Source organism: Staurois parvus, unplaced genomic scaffold (assembly GCF_062004578.1).
Source record: "Staurois parvus isolate SC_StPar_1 unplaced genomic scaffold, SC_StPar_1.0 ptg000361l, whole genome shotgun sequence".
NCBI classification, from domain to species: Eukaryota; Metazoa; Chordata; class Amphibia; order Anura; family Ranidae; genus Staurois; species Staurois parvus.
The window spans coordinates 15,489,451-15,504,478 of record NW_028318157.1 but is presented as its reverse complement, the minus strand read 5'-3'; positions in this window follow the sequence as shown (position 1 = coordinate 15,504,478).

The following is a 15,028-nucleotide window of genomic DNA, read 5'->3' as shown; positions in this document are numbered from 1 at the left end:
TAGGTTCGTGGAGCGCAACGTCAGCGTGATGACATCACCAGAGTTCACAATGCAATTTGATGCGTTTTGCAGCATGCACCATGCCACAATAAGGCATGCACGCTCCCTTCTCAAACATAAGTCTATGGGAGCCTTTTTTATACTGTATATACACATAGGGCAAACACCCAGCTGGACAAGTGGACTACAAAGCCCAGAAAAACTTGGCAATTAACAAATTATCAGAATTATAAAAACAAATTATCAATATGAACAAATTATTAATTTATTACATACGGTATGTGTGTGTATATATATATATATATATATATATATATATATATATATATATATATATATATGAAATTTCACGGATGGACTTATTGCACAGGTGGCAACCTATCACGGTACAATGCTTCAATTCGCTGAGCTCCTGAGAGTGACCTATTCTTTCACAAATGTTTGTAGAAGCAGTCTGCATGCTTAGGTGTTTGATTTTATATACCTAAATCCAATGATTTGGCAGGGTGTCCCAATACTTTTGGCAATATAGTGTGTGCGTATGTGTATGTATGTATGTATGTACAGTCAGGTCCATAAATATTGGGACATCGACACAATTCTAACATTTTTGGCTCTGTACACCACCACAATGGATTTGAAATGAAACGAACAAGATGTGCTTTAACTGCAAACTGTCAGCTTTAATTTGAGGGTATTTACATCCAAATCAGGTGAACGGTGTAGGAATTACAACAGTTTGCATATGTGCCTCCCACTTGTTAAGGTACCAAAAGTAATGGGACAATTGGCTTCTCAGCTGTTCCATGGCCAGGTGTGTGTTATTCCCTCATTATCCCAATTACAATGAGCAGATAAAAGGTCCAGAGTTCATTTCAAGTGTGCTGTTTGCATTTGGAATCTGTTGCTGTCAACTCTCAAGATGAGATCCAAAGAGCTGTCACTATCAGCGAAGAAAGCCATCATTAGGCTGAAAAAACAAAACAAACCCATCAGAGAGAGAGCAAAAACATTAGGCGTGGCCAAAACAACTGTTTGGAACATTCTTAAAAAGAAGGAACGCATCGGTGAGCTCAGCAACACCAAAAGACCCGGAAGACCACGGAAAACAACTGTGGTGGATGACCAAAGAATTCATTCCCTGGTGAAGAAAACACCCTTCACAACAGTTGGCCAGATAGAACACTCTCCAGGAGGTAGGTGTATGTGTGTCAAAGTCAACAATAAAGAGAAGATTTCACCAGAGTGAATACAGAGGGTTCACCACAAGATGGAAACCATTGGTGAGCCTCAAAAACAGGAAGGCCAGATTAGAGTTTGCCAAACGACATCTAAAAAAGCCTTCACAGTTCTGGAACAACATCCTATGGACAGATGAGACCAAGATCAACTTGTACCAGAGTGATGGGAAGAGAAGAGTATGGAGAAGGAAAGGAACTACTCATGATCCTAAGCATACCACCTCATCAGTGAAGCATGGTGGTGGTAGTGTCATGGCGTGGGCATGTATGGCTGCCAATGGAACTGGTTCTCTTGTATTTATTGATGATGTGACTGCTGACAAAAGCAGCAGGATGAATTCTGAAGTGTTTTGGGCAATATTATCTGCTCATATTCAGCCAAATGCTTCACAACTCATTGGACGCCGCTTCACAGTGCAGATGGACAATGACCCAAAGCATACTGCAAAAGCAACCAATGAGTTTTTTAAGGGAAAGAAGTGGAATGTTATGCAATGGCCAAGTCAATCACCTGACCTGAATCCCATTGAGCATGCATTTCACTTGCTGAAGACAAAACTGAAGGGAAAATGCCCCAAGAACAAGCAGGAACTGAAGACAGTTGCAGTAGAGGCCTGGCAGAGCATCACCAGGGATGAAACCCAACGTCTGGTGATGTCTATGCGTTCCAGACTTCAGGCTGTAATTGACTCCAAAAGATTTGCAACCAAGTATTAAAAAGTGAAAGTTTGATTTATGATTATTATTCTGTCCCATTACTTTTGGCCCCTTAACAAGTGGGAGGCACATATGCAAACTGTTGTAATTCCTACACCGTTCACCTGATTTGGATGTAAATACCCTCAAATTAAAGCTGACAGTCTGCAGTTAAAGCACATCTTGTTTGTTTCATTTCAAATCCATTGTGGTGGTGTATAGAGCCAAAAATGTTAGAATTGTGTCGATGTCCCAATATTTATGGACCTGACTGTATGTGTGTGTGTGTGTGTGTGTATGTGTATATATATATATATATATATATATATATATATATATATATATATATATTAATATATACACACACACACCTGTATACACCTGTGGCCATGGAGATGATTGGAACACTTGAATCCAATGATTTAGAGGAGTGTCTCAATACTTTTGCCAATATAGTGTGTGTGTGTATCTATAACAGGAGATAGACCAGACAGTCCATCTGTTCACCAGAAAATTTCATGCCATCCTGCAATAGAATTTTGATTGGAGACATTGTCTATATATGATTGAGAAACCAGTTACCATTACATTACATTTTATGGTTAAAGGCTATTTCAGGTCTAGAGAGATCCAGATGGTGAGAGCATTCCCAAGCCATCCATTAATAGAATACAAGATGCTTATGTATGGATTATACAGAATAGGATGTTCATTAGTAAGTTATCCTATTTAGTCCATTCTAACAGTCCCATTTATTATTAAGCAAGAGGAAGGGAGCGCCATTTTGTTGGACCAGAAATCCAGCCAGCAATACCATATTTTACATAATTTAGTAATTTGAGAGCCCTTGATTACTAAATGTAATTTTCAACAGCTATAATTTTGGCTCGATTAATTATTCATGTATCCATGTTTCCTCCTGGGAAAGGAGTACTTTTTTGGTGTGTGTGTGTGTGTCTATTTAAACATATCTGCTCTACAGGTTGCACAAAATGCTCTAGCTAGTGTTCTGGAAGTAAATGTATCCATATTGGAATAATCAAAGTGGTCCAAAATATACAGTCAGGTCCATAAATATTGGGACATTAACACAATTCTAACATTTTTGGCTCTATACACCACCACAATGGATTTGAAATTAAACGAGCAAGATGTGCTTTAACTGCAGAATGTCAGCTTTAATTTGAGGGTATTTACATCCAAATCAGGTGAACGGTGTAGGAATTACAACAGTTTGCATATGTGCCTCCCACTTGTTAAGGGACCAAAAGTAATGGGACAGAATAATAATCATAAATCAAACTTTCACTTTTTAATACTTGGTTGCAAATCCTTTGCAGTCAATTACAGCCTGAAGTCTGGAACGCATAGACATCACCAGACGCTGGGTTTCATCCCTGGAGATGCTCTGCCAGGCCTCTACTGCAACTGTCTTCAGTTCCTGCTTGTTCTTGGGGCATTTTCCCTTCAGTTTTGTCTTCAGCAAGTGAAATGCATGCTCAATCGGATTCAGGTCAGGTGATTGACTTGGCCATTGCATAACATTCCACTTCTTTCCCTTAAAAATTCTTTGGTTGCTTTTGCAGTATGCTTTGGGTCATTGTCCATCTACACTGTGAAGCGGCGTCCAATGAGTTCTGAAGCATTTGGCTGAATATGAGCAGATAATATTCCCCGAAACACTTCAGAATTCATCCTGCTGCTTTTGTCAGCAGTCACATCATCAATAAATACAAGAGAACCAGTTCCATTGGCAGCCATACATGCCCACGCCATGACACTACCACCACCATGCTTCACTGATGAGGTGGTATGCTTAGGATCATGAGCAGTTCCTTTCCTTCTCCATACTCTTCTCTTCCCATCACTCTGGTACAAGTTGATCTTGGTCTCATCTGTCCATAGGATGTTGTTCCAGAACTGTGAAGGCTTTTTTAGATGTCGTTTGGCAAACTCTAATCTGGCCTTCCTGTTTTTGAGGTTTACCAATGGTTTACATCTTGTGGTGAACCCTCTGTATTCACTCTGGTGAAATCTTCTCTTGATTGTTGACTTTGACACACATAGACCTACCTCCTGGAGAGTGTTCTTGATCTGGCCAACTGTTGTGAAGGGTGTTTTCTTCACCTGGGAAAGAATTCTTCGGTCATCCACCACAGTTGTTTTCCGTGGTCTTCCGGGTCTTTTGGTGTTGCTGAGCTCATCGGTGCGTTCCTTCTTTTTAAGAATGTTCCAAACAGTTGTTTTGGCCACGCCTAATGTTTTTGCTATCTCTCTGATGGTTTTTTTTTGTTTTTTCAGCCTAATGATGGCTTGCTTCACTGATAGTGACAGCTCTTTGGATCTCATCTTGAGAGTTGACAGCAACAGATTCCAAAGGCAAACAGCACACTTGAAATGAACTCTGGACCTTTTATCTGCTCATTGTAATTGGGATAATGAGGGAATAACACACACCTGGCCATGGAACAGCTGAGAAGCCAATTGTCCCATTACTTTTGGTCTCTTAACAAGTGGGAGGCACATATGCAAACTGTTGTAATTCCTACACCGTTCACCTGATTTGGATGTAAATACCCTCAAATTAAAGCTGACAGTCTGCAGTTAAAGCACATCTTGTTTGTTTCATTTCAAATCCATTGTGGTGGTATATAGAGCCAAAAATGTTAGAATTGTGTCAATGTCCCAATATTTATGGACCTGACTGTATGTAAGTGGGTTGTTGATGAAAGAGAAGTTAAAACAGCATTATTATTTAAATGCTATTGTTAGAGGCATATTAAAGTGGTAGTAAACACTGCTTTTTGACTTGTACCTACAAGTAAGCTTACACAGTAAAGCTTACCTGTAGGTACAAAGAATATCTCCTATATGTGCACTATTTAGGAAATATTCACTATTTCTGTAGTCGTTAATGTCACCAGCGCACGGTGCACTGAAGGGATGGTTTACAGAGTATGCCATAATTTCAGAACATGGTTCTGTGAACATGGCTCTTGTGCGGGAGTGATGTCATTGCAGCTCGGCCATCCAAACAGCTGGAGCCTGTGATCCTGGAAGGAAGACTGGATGAAGATGAAAACCCTGTCATAAGTGGCAGCATGCTGCTGACGGCTCCATTTAAAAAATTATATTTGTATTTTCTTTTTAACCTGACTTTACAACTGCATTAAGTGTTAAGGTTAACGAGAAGGACAGGTTCAGTGCTAGTCAGAACAAGTTATACAATAGGTATTATTTTGGGGAAGGAACTTGCATATAATGCAATTTACTTTATTCTGATTATCAAAAGACCTGATCCTAAGTATATTGTAATGAAAACTAGCATACAATAAAAGGAGTAGTGATGAGCCAAAGTGCCCTGGGTTCAGTTGGAGCAGGGTTCGGCAAACTTCGTAGAAGTTCAGGTGCCAAACTCTAAACCCCATGAAAATCAATGAGAGCTAAAACTGTCAAATCAAAAATTTAAATTTTTTGGGCTATCAGGCAAGGTGGTGTTCATAAAATAATTTGGGGAGTGAGTATCACACTGAGGAGCATTTACAAAAATCATTTTAAAAAACTATTCAGCCAGGAGCAGTGATTTTTAAATGCCTAAAGCAAAACATAATAATTGTCCAATTCCTTTAAATAACATGATTAGGGGATGTCCTATTTAAGCCTGTGAATTGCTGGCAAATAACTCTGAAAAGAAACAAAAAACAACACCATACAGATCCCTCTAAGGGTCTGCTATTACTATTATTATTCTTATACTGAATTTATATAGCGCCAAAAGTTTGCGCAGCGCTTTACAATATAAGGGAGACAGTACAATTACAATACATTTCAGTACAGAAGGAATAGGAGGACCCTGCTCGTGGAGCTTACAATCTAAAGAAAGGGGCAGGTGATACAAAGGTGATAGCTGCGGGGGATAATCTGGTGGAGGTGATTCAAGTACAGTTCTTAGGTGGAGGTGGGGTAGGCTTCCCTGAAGAAGTGAGTTTTCAAAGATCGCCTAAAGGCAGACAGGGTGGGGGCTGACTGGACATGCTGTGGTAGGGTGTTCCAGAGGATGGGAGAGGCTCTGGAGAAGTCCTGGAGGCGAGCGTGGGAGTAGGTGATGGGGGAGCTAGAGAGGAGGATATCATGGGAGGAGCAAGTGGGCGATATCTGTGGATGAGGTTGGTGATGTATCTAGGGGCAGTGTTGTGGATGACTTTGTAAGCTGTGGTTAGTATTTTGAATTTTATATGTTGGGTTAGTGGAAGCCAGTGGAGGGATTGGCAGAGAAGGGCAGCAGTCGCTGATCGGTTGGAAAGGTGTATGAATCTAGCAGCAGTATTCATAATAGACTGAAGGGGGGATAGCCTATGTAACAGTAGACCAGTGCGGAGGGAGTTGCAGTAATCGAGGCGGGATATAACCAAGGCATAGATGAGTTGTTTTGTGGTGTCATTGGTCAGGAAGGGGCGGATTTTGGAAATGTTCCAGAGGTTGAGGCAGCAGGATTTAGCCAGTGAGTGGATGTGGGGCTCAAAGGAGAGGTCAGAGTCTAGGATTATGCCTAGCACCCTGGCATGAGGGGAAGGACCAATGGTTGTGCTGTTGATCTTAATGGTAAAGTCGTGAGTGGGGGATTGGGAAGGAGGAAATATTACAAGCTCAGTTTTTGAAATATTGAGTTTAAGGTAGTGATGTGACATCCATGCTGATATGTCGCTTAGTAGATTTGTGATAAGTGAGGAGATTGAGAGGGTGAGCTGGAGAGTGGAGAGATAGATCTGGGTGTCATCAGCATAGAGGTGGTATTGGAAGCCATGGGAGGTTATCAGTTGGCCCAAGGAGGAGGGGCCCAAGAACAGAACCTTGGGGTACCCCAACAGAAAGAGGGAGCTGAGGAGGAGGAGTTGTATGTGACACTGAAAGTGTGCTGAGAAAGATAAGAGGAGAACCAGAAGAGAGCAGAGTCACGGAGGCCGATGGAGTGGAGTTTACTGAGGAGGAGCGGGTGGTCGACTGTGTCAAAGGCAGTGGAAAGGTCAAGGAGTATGAGTATGGAGTAAAGACTGTTGGTTTTAGCAGTTAGTAGGTCATTAGTGAATTTTAGTAGGGCAGTTTCTGTGGAATGTTGTCAGCAGAAGCCAGACTGTCGGGGATCAAGAAGGTTGTTGTTGGTGAGGTAGCAGTTCATAAGGTTGTGAACAAGGCGCTCGAGAAGCTTGGAGGCAAACGGGAGCAGGGAGATGGGTCTTAAGTTATTCAAACAGGTGGGGTCCAGCAAGGGTTTTTTGAGGATGGAGGTAACCAGTGCATGTTTGAGTGGGGAGGGAAAGGTGCCCATGGAGAGTGAGAGGTTGAAGATGTGGGTTAGAGAGTTTAGGATAGAGCAGGAAGGAGGCTACAACAGTCGTCAGGGGACAGGACCCAAGGGACAGGTGGTGAAATGGGCCTTGGAAAGGAGTTCGGTAACTTCCTTGGTGGTAACAGGGTCGAAGGTGGAGAGTGTAGAGTTTGGTGTTGGGCCTGGTATGCTGGTTAGAGGAGGAAGCTTGACACTGGAGATCTCATCACGAATTGTGTTGATCTTCTTCTTGAAGTGACTGACAATCTCCTGTGCAGTAATTAAGTTGGTGGGTGAAGGCAGTGGGGGGAGGAGTAAGGAATTAAGGGTAGAGAAGAGTTGACAAGGATTGGATGAGAGGGTCTTGATGAGAGTGTTATAGTAGGTTTGCTTAGTAGCGTGGAGGCTGGAGTTGTATTTGAGAAGAGCGTATTTGTAGAGGGTAAAGTTTTCCAAGGATTTATTTTTACACCATGCTCGCTCAAGAGTGCGGCTGCATCTCTTGAGACTTCTGGTGTCATCTGTTTGCCAGGGTTGTGACAGTCGAGGCCTGGTTCTGCGTGTAGAAAGAGGAGCTAGATAGTTGTTGTAGGCAGATGTGGCCAGCTCTGGGCAGGACAGGGGTGCAATTTCATCATAGAGGTGCTCAGTAACAGAGTGGAGAAGGTCAGGGCTGAGGTGATGGAGGTTTCTACAGGTAATGGTTTGCTGGTTGGGGGCAGGGAGGTAGGAGGCAGGGAGAGTGTGAAGCTGATAAAGTTGTGATCAGAGATAGGAAAAGGGGTGTTAGAGAGGTTACAGGGAGTGCATAGGTGGGTGAATACAAGGTCAAGGGTGTTGCCACTGGAGTGGGTGGTGGATTGTGACCATTGTGTTAGGTTAAAAGAGGAAGTTAGGTTGAGTAGTTGAGAGGTGGCAGGGGTGTGAACATTGACTGGGATGTTAAAGTCACCGAGGATGATGGCAGGCACCTCAGAGGAGAGAAAGTATGGTAGCCATGCTGAAAAGTCATTGAGAAAGCGTGAAACTGGGCCTGGGGGGCCGATAGATGACAGCGATCCTAAGACAAACAGGAGAAAAGAGACTAATACAGTGCGAACATTTGGAGCTGGCAATAAATGTTGTTTGCCTGCAATTTACATTTTTTGTTCTTTGTAAATGTGATTTTTGATTTAGCACATCCTACAGCAAGAATGAAAAAAAAAGTAGAGTTCCCCCCAGTATACAAACCAGACCCTTTAAGTCTGGTATGGATCTTAGGAGGGTACCCAATGCAAATTAAATAAATAAATAAAAATGCATGAGATCTCCCAGGAAATCTATTCCAGTCCCTTCAGGGTACTCAACACAAAAGAAATCATGAGGTACCCCTTAAATTTCATACTGGCCCCTGATTCAAGCATACAGCCTGGCTGGCCATGAAAGGGGGCTCAAGCATGCAGAGATATGTTTGTCCTACAGAGCTTGTTATAATGCAAGGCCAGCAGATTTCCTCATCTTAACAGTAGCATGTGCAGAATACTTGTGTTTTCCTTGCAGCAGTTGGAAAATATTCCTATGTAAAACTCTTTAACTGCCTCAAGTACATGATATCACTCTTTGCCACACCAGAAAAGTGACTAGTAAGTGATGTGTAGTATTGGGGTCATTGCTTTTATCAGGCCACTACTGACCAATTTAAAGAGAACCTGAACTGTGGAAGATGTACCCCAAAAAATTAAGTGGATGTCAAAGGACCAGTCACCAGTATTGCTTGTATGGAGCTTCATCTGATCTTTCCCTCATTACTGACTTATTTTGCCTTGATCTGCATTGTGTATCTGTTTGGAGGTGGTCATAATAGAACAGAAGAAGAGTTTTGTCACCTTATGTCAAAGCTGCAATCCTGATGCTTGGTGATCTTGATAACTGGTGGGGTAATGAACAAGAAGTGACAGGAGAGATAAAGGAAGCAGGGGGATTGTTTTGGCTGCAGTTTCTCTCCAGCAAGGAGAAAAATGAGAAGGGCAGTAGTGACATCATCAAATCTAACTCCAAATCTTGTCTGCAGTTCAAGCCACAGGAAGTGTACTGCTATTTTTCAAAAGCAATTTTTGCCGAGTAGATTTTCCAAGGTACTGCTTAGGCACAACGATCATTTCCAGATGTATTCAATAAGAATAGATGTACTTCTAGAATAGATATGGTTTTCCCATTGTGTGTGTGTGTGTGTGTGTATATATATATATGTGTATGTGTGTGTGTGTGTATATATATATATATATATATATATATATATCTATATATCTATATATATATATATATATATATATATATATATATATATATAAAATGTGTGTGTGTGTGTGTATATATATATATATATATATATATATACACACACACACACACACACACACACACACACACACACACACACACACACACTATCTTAAAGAAAACCCAATACATTCCTTTGCAACCACAGTTTTGATAGAAATCATAATTTTCAATAGTTTGTTATTATGCATATTTTATAGACTTGCCTGGTGAATATAATTAATAAAGTACTGTGACACTATCACCATAATAATTATACATAATTATCCATCTTCTGTCTAAATTTTATGAGCTATTTTCAGCATGACTTCAGTAAAGCATTTCTTAAAAGAAGATTTTATATCGGGTAAAGCTAGTAGGCGAGAATTGAAGGAGGTTATGACTGGGGAGGACTGCTGTAAATCTTCACTAGAAAGCTTTGTTTCATTTTGTCATTGGGTATGTAATTACTGTTGCAGTTTTATTGAACAATGCAGTGACTTTCTTTCTTTTTATAACAAGTTGCACCCATAAATCTTTTAATCAGACAGTTCATGTAGCTTTAAAGAGCACTACCACATTTGGAATCTAACAATGTTGCATTTCTGATTTGCATGTTATTAGTAGCTTACAGCTGCCATATATATCAGAGCACAGCCAGATTGCACCTATATATTGTATCTAGCAGACGTGATGTCTATGGCATTATCCAGGTTCCTAAACATTATGTGACTGCAAGGGGAGGCAGCATTGGTGTGCTGCAAAAGGGACAGCTTATCAGGGGCCAACAAAAGTGACCTGGTTAAATCTTAAAATGTTAGTTTTGCATAAATTATCTTGGACTGACATTGAGACCTCCTAAGTTACTACAGTATATCCTTGGGCCCTGAGCCTAGCACTTGTATGAAGAGACAGAAGTGTACATTCTATCTGCTGGGTGTCAAGAAATGCCCTAGAGCAGTGGTTCTCAACCTGTGGGTTGCGACCCCTTTGGGGGTCGAACGACCTTTTCACAGGGGTCACCTAAGACCATCGGAAAACACATATTTCCGATGTGTAAAGAGCAGCTACTGTGTAGAAAGCAGCTGCTGTGTTGAAAGCAGCTACTCTGTTAAAAGCAGCTACTATGTTGAAAGAAGCAGTATTGGAGGTAAAAATGACACTTCATGAATTATAATTACTGGGTAAATAATTTAATGGTTGGGGGTCACCACAACATAAAGAACTGTGTTAAAGGGTCGCGGCATTAGGAAGGTTGAGAACCACTGCCCTAGAGGGAATAACAATGTCCTATGTATGGTGAAGCTTCTGATTACCCACTTTGTGAGCATTCCCTAAGTATAGGAAACATTGACATAGTTTACTATATGTATCAATATAGGGGTTAAACAGACACTTATTGTGTCATTTATGTAGTGAATACTGCACCATGATCCCTGTGCTTCCTGCAGTTGAATATTGAAACTTATTTTTTTGTGGAAACCTGTGTACTCCAGTCTTATATATAAGCATCCAGCACTCAATTCCCTATCACAAGCTCCCTACAATAATCTGACACACAATATGCTGATAAGAAGCCTACAATGCACTGATCAGCTCACAGAGTGGATTTGTTATTCTGGTGCAGGTGTGGACTGACAACTCATGGGGTCCCCGAGCAATAGGGGATCATGGGGCCCCTGTGTCCTTGCCCAAACTTAAAAAGCCTATGAAAAAGATACCAGGGGCATCTCATGGGGCCCCCTACTGACCCTGGGCCCTCGGGCAGTGCCTGAGTTTCCAAATGGTCAGTTCACCCCTGTTCTGGTGCATCAAAAAAGCCATCAACATCAAATATCTGGTCTTTGCAGATAAAATTTTCTTTCAATCTGGATTTGGACAAACCAGTTCACTCATCACGACTGGCAAGTTACATAGTTTAAAAAAAAGTCTAATTTACCTAAATTACAAGCTGCAGCAGAGATAATCAATTGGCTATAGATGCATTATATATAAATTGGTCTTCGATGTACATGCTACATTAATACCACTATCTGGCTCCATTCAAGTGTCAACATATTCAACACTGCTGCTTGATTTGCATAACGAAAGGAGAACAAAGCAAAAAATAATTACAACTTAAACTATAATGAGGCAATCAGTAATAATGAGGTGCCTACTCTGATAAGCTCATAATCTAAAAGAAATAATTAAGTTCACTTGTTTTGAACTGGCCAACAAATTATACTCATGACTTTTTGTGATTAACTGAAATCTAACAATGTTAAAATTCAGTATCCATTGTCTTACAGTCCATAGATGAATTTTAATTACATTTCAGAGAGAACATATCTTTTTACACACAAAAAATATGGACATATGGCTCAGTTGTAGATTTTCTTGCATTCTCCTTTTTTATTTTTAAATATAAAGATGACCACAGAGAAATACTTTACTGTTCTGATTTACAGTATCTCTATGCAGTTCTTAGGAAATGACTGAGGTTGCAGAATAGCTTGATTAAAGATAGATAAGCACAAAGAAAAAAGAACTAATGCCAATTTTAAGAACCTTCATTTAGGCCTTACATATAGATCACATATACACTACAAAATCATTTAAAATAAAGTGTATTTTTAATACATACAGATTACATACTTATTATGTTCATGAATAAAAAAGTTTAGATATTTTTTCACATTTTTAGGTAAATATGGTACATTGTATGACGATTGTGCACAATAGAGACATGGATGCTATACGTGACAGCCATCTTGTTAGGCCTCAGCCATTGTGTCTCTCCTGTCCTCCATCCTCCCTCTTGAAATGGAATTTGTAGCTGCAAGTTGAACGGACTTCAAAAGGGCCTCTTATCTTAAATAAAACACAGATAGATGAGCTCCAGAATTGTGAACCACTAATTAGTCTGATGCAGGAGGTATGCTTTGAAAATCACTTTCCTCTGCCCGATCGTAAAACAATAACTCAGTCAGCCATGACCTGTTAGGCCATTAGGGCTCTATGGGCATGGAGTACCATAAAACGTCCATTCCACATATAACCAATCACATACAATTCATACAGTTCAGCAAGAACTGGGCACATTAATATTAGGTACATATTTGGAATGGTCCTATCGTGTTGTGTCAAACGAGGTCATACATGACTATATTAGCACCAAGGAGAGAAAAGAAGCAGTCTCTTCCCTCCTGGGTGACAAGGGTACTCTGTGTTTGGTATCCCTGGGTTTGAAATATAATTCTGAATATTAATCTGCCAGTTGCTAGAATACCACCTGCACATACCGGAAGTTATTAATTAATATTAGTATGAAACTGCAGTTGGAACTTAGTCATTAACTTGGGGGCCACCTAGCACCCATTCCCAAACTGGATGGTCATTTGTTTTTAGGCGACACCCCTTTAATACCATAGAAAAAGACTGACAGGTCTGGAGAAGAAAGCTCTCGTTTAACATCAATCAGGAAACAGCTAACGGACTTGAGAGCGAAGGCAATCTTTTTGCTCGGACAATTGAACTCTGTTTAAACCAAGGACATTGCAAGTATTCTGCCTTCTTATTTCTTTTATTTCTCTGTTGCTTTATTGTTCTCTTTATATCTGTTACATCTTTTTCTGTACATATTTTAATTGCACCATTTTGACCTTTTTAGTAATGAATTCTATTTTGAAAAGTGTTGAAACTGTCTCTATAGCTTTTAATGCAAACTAAAGAATCTTCGAAGAGTGACAGCGTGTGTTACTGATGCTTATGCTACTATCATAGTGTGATTGCTAGGATTTGTGAGTTTCCTCCTTCTCTGTAAAAAGGTGATGGTGGCAGTGTGAAGGGTTAATTGCGTAATTAACTTAACGCAGTAACAATCGCTCTCAGGCTTCTGGCACATCATAGATTGTGGTCCCGTGAGCTGGAAAATCTTTGTGCAGGGTGCAGCTGAGAGTGGCATTGTTACGCAAGTGACGGTGCACTTGCGAGATCAGCTGGTCCTTCGGTCACGAGTTGGAGAGAAGGGCAGGGGTCGGACGCTGCCTTCTGTCACACATTGCACTTAAAGCTGAGGTCTACATGTTAGGAACTGGTGGCACTGTGGCCCATGATCTGAAGGATCTAGCTCTGGTGTCCACCCCTGGATGTCTCCCAACAGCCTAATAATTAGTCTGTACCTAGCTCTGGCTGCTGGGAGGGTATTTAGCTCTTTTTCAGTTATCTCTCAGTGCCTGTGAGTTTTACCTGTGTGCCTATTTGCTCTGTTCTGCTGCCATCCTCTTTCTGTCGACTGTGAACCTGGTCCTCATTCTGGCTCCATTCCTGATACTTCTTACCTGATGCCCTATGTGAGTCTTCTTATTCTGCTTCCTATACCTGTTTCTAATGTACCTCATACCCATCCTCCTTTTCCTGCTTCCTGTACCTGCTTCCAAGTACCTAGCTCCCACTTTGACCCCATTCCCAACCCATTTTACCCACTGTTCTTTTAGCCTCTTACTTACCCTACATTATCTGATTCCTCATGCTACTTTGTATATAGTCTAATGTAGTGAAGTTTGCAATTGTATATAGCTTTGGTAATTTGCACTTGCTTAAAGCTCAGTTAATTAATAGTCAGATAGTTTACATGGGTAGATATGCTGTTCATGTGTGTTTACTGGTGTTTGTACATATAATGTATATTTCTGTGTTCATGTTGTTTGTTGTCACTTGTGTGTGCTCCTAATAAATCTTATTTCACCTTGTTTTGCATCCAGTTCTCTTTGTGTAGCCCTATATGTCTGATCACAACTGCAGGATATTAGCACATGGTATCCTAACATTAGGCATGATCTTTATTTTGGCATCATACCCGAGGGACCTCTGTGGAACGCAACAATCACTGTAGTAGTTAGAATTCTCTGAAGGGATGAGGTGGAGATTGTGACATCCCCACCCTGTCTCCCCCCCCCCCCTCTTCAAGATAGAAGGTGACGGTCACTGTAGTAGTGGGTGCTACTACAGGTATCAGCCCTGTAATAAGCTTCTTCCCTTCTGCATAATGGCTACAGGGGGTTGTTTGCTTGGCACTGTCACTATTCACACACAGTCTTGTACTTTTGTGATGAATATAATGAATTCTCTGATTGGACAAGGTGGAGACAAAATCACAAACTCCACCTTGTCCAATCAGAAAATGCATGATTATAAGACATGCTACTCGTGCATTTGTTCTAAGGTCTTTGTGTGGTGCCACATATGCACTATTAGTGTGAGTTTGAGTTTAACTATTTTGTTTTTTATTCAATAAGCATTTTTATACTATGCACAGTTTTGCTTCAATGCAATGCATGGTCTCATTGGATGATTTATGGTGGAGTAGTGCTATTCAGGTATTGGCTTAATCCAGATGATTTGGTTGTTAAGAGGATACTTATTGCTGTTATTGAAATTGCATTCAATTTCCTCAACTTTTATCATCATGTGTATTATACTGTAC